At 38.2% G+C, this 2,035-nt stretch overlaps 1 pseudogene; it reads right to left on the bottom strand.

Moving 5' to 3' along the window:
- Positions 1-1,276: 1,276 nt before the first annotated feature.
- LOC145535799 (large ribosomal subunit protein eL32 pseudogene) lies at positions 1,277-1,678 on the bottom strand (annotated as a pseudogene).
- Positions 1,679-2,035: the final 357 nt, after the last annotated feature.

Below are 2,035 nucleotides of genomic sequence, written 5' to 3' on the forward strand. Positions count from 1 at the left end.
AGGCTATTGATGCAAAGAAACTTATTGATGTAGCAGAAACATTTTCCCCCATATGTGCTGAGCATTTCCAAATACTCCAACTGAAACAGAAAAACAAACACACACTAAAATTATCAAGTCCCAATATTAAATTATTATCAATGCTGCACCTCTGAGCCTAATTCCTATTATGCTCTCAAGTCTAAGAAGTTTATGGAAAGATTTATAGTTAAAAGTGGTGCTCTTAACCTAGCATTTTCTCCCTTTGTCCTCAAGTGCTTAGTTTCTCAGTCGTGTCTGACTCTTTGTGACCCCATGTTCTGTAGCCTGCCAGAATCCTCTGTCTATGGGGATTCTCCAGGCAAGAATACCGGAGAGGGTTGCCATGCCCTCCTCCAGGAGATCTTGCCAACCCAGGAATCAAACCCAGGTCTCCCACACTGCAGGTGGATTCTTTACTGTCTAAGCCACCAGCAATTTATTTCTCCTCATAAATCACTGTAAACAAGGAGAAGAGTGAGGGACAGAAAAACAAACTTTGTCGGCAATGATACTAAGAAGTATCTTTAACTCAAAATGATGAAACAGGCAAAGACTGCCCAAGGATTGGTGGTCAAGTAGAACTGAGGGACTACAGAGTTATTATCTTTGGCTGAGTAAAACCTGGCAATTAAGTGGTATACCCTGAATTTAAAAATAAATGATGACTTGTTTCCTATAACAGAAAAAAGTGTTTAGAGATAGTGGTTGAAGTTTTCTTGGACCCCACAAGACATAAAAATCCTGAGAAGCTGTAGAGGTGAAGCTGAATCAGAAATAATATAAACTTGTAACATTTACAGGAAGTTAACTATCAATGTGTCAGGGAAAATATAGAGTCCACATGTCCTGATTCTAGTATCCTAAGTCTAAAGCAATCACAGTCTCATGATAGTCTTCTGATATTAGGAGAATATACAATAGTTTAGATGATCTTCTTCATCCCTTCCTCACACAAGCTTCCTAAATAAAGCCATTCCAGGAACAGTGCAACTATTAAAATGTTGAATAAAGAAAGTGGATTATGATCAAATATATTGCCATGAATTATAAAAAGGAAACATTTAATGAAGAAAATACCTCTTTAAGTTAGGAGCACATACAAATATAAAATAACACTCTTAGGTTGCTTCCATATCTTAGCAATTGTAAATAATGCTACTATGAACATTGGGATTCATGTATCTTTTCAAGTTAGTGCTTTTTTTCCCAAGTTTCATGGTTTTCTTAACACAAACACATTTTGCACATGAGCTGTCTATTTGTTTTCTTCACTGCACAGCCTGGAATTGCAATTGGTGACTCTGATAGCCAGCTGGGATGCTCTTTCTACAATGGCTTTGCAGTTCTTGGAAGAGATATTGTGAGAAATTGAAACAAAGGTTGTTGCACATCAGCAGCACTATAATTTTTTTGGTTTTGTGGACCAGGAACTTCCAGAGTCTGCTGGGTAACATGTGTTTGTTTTCTTGTTGCTCTCATAACGGATGTTGGACATCAAGATATGACCCTTGAATCTCCTGCACACCCTGTTGTTGATACCTCTGGGTTTCTGACAGTTCCGCTAAATTTTGACATATCAATCTGACTTGTGCCAGGTGAACTTCTTGGTCTTCTTTTTGATGATCTTGGGCTTTATGAGAGATCTGATGGTGGCCATGATATCAAGCAAGAAATGACTGACACTGCATAGGGAGGGACTCAAAGGAGTGTAATTGCTGGGTAATTTGGTAGCTCTATTTTTTTAGTTTTTCAGAAACCTCCATACTGTTATCCACAGTGGCTACAACCATTTACATTTCCACCAACAGTGTACAGTGTTGCCTTTTCTCCACATCTTCTCCAACATTTGCTATTTGTGTTCCTTTTGATGATAGCCATTCTTGCAGGTGTGAGGTGATATCTCCTTGTGGTGTTGCTTTGCCTTTTCCTGTTTATTGGACATGTTGAGCAAATTTTCACCTGCTTGCTGACTATCAGCATATCCTCTTTAGATGAATATTTATTTAGGTCTTCT

The sequence above is a fragment of the Giraffa tippelskirchi genome, chromosome X (genome assembly GCF_054371585.1).
Source record: "Giraffa tippelskirchi isolate mGirTip1 chromosome X, T2T-mGirTip1v1.2.pri, whole genome shotgun sequence".
In the NCBI taxonomy this organism is placed as follows: domain Eukaryota; kingdom Metazoa; phylum Chordata; class Mammalia; order Artiodactyla; family Giraffidae; genus Giraffa; species Giraffa tippelskirchi.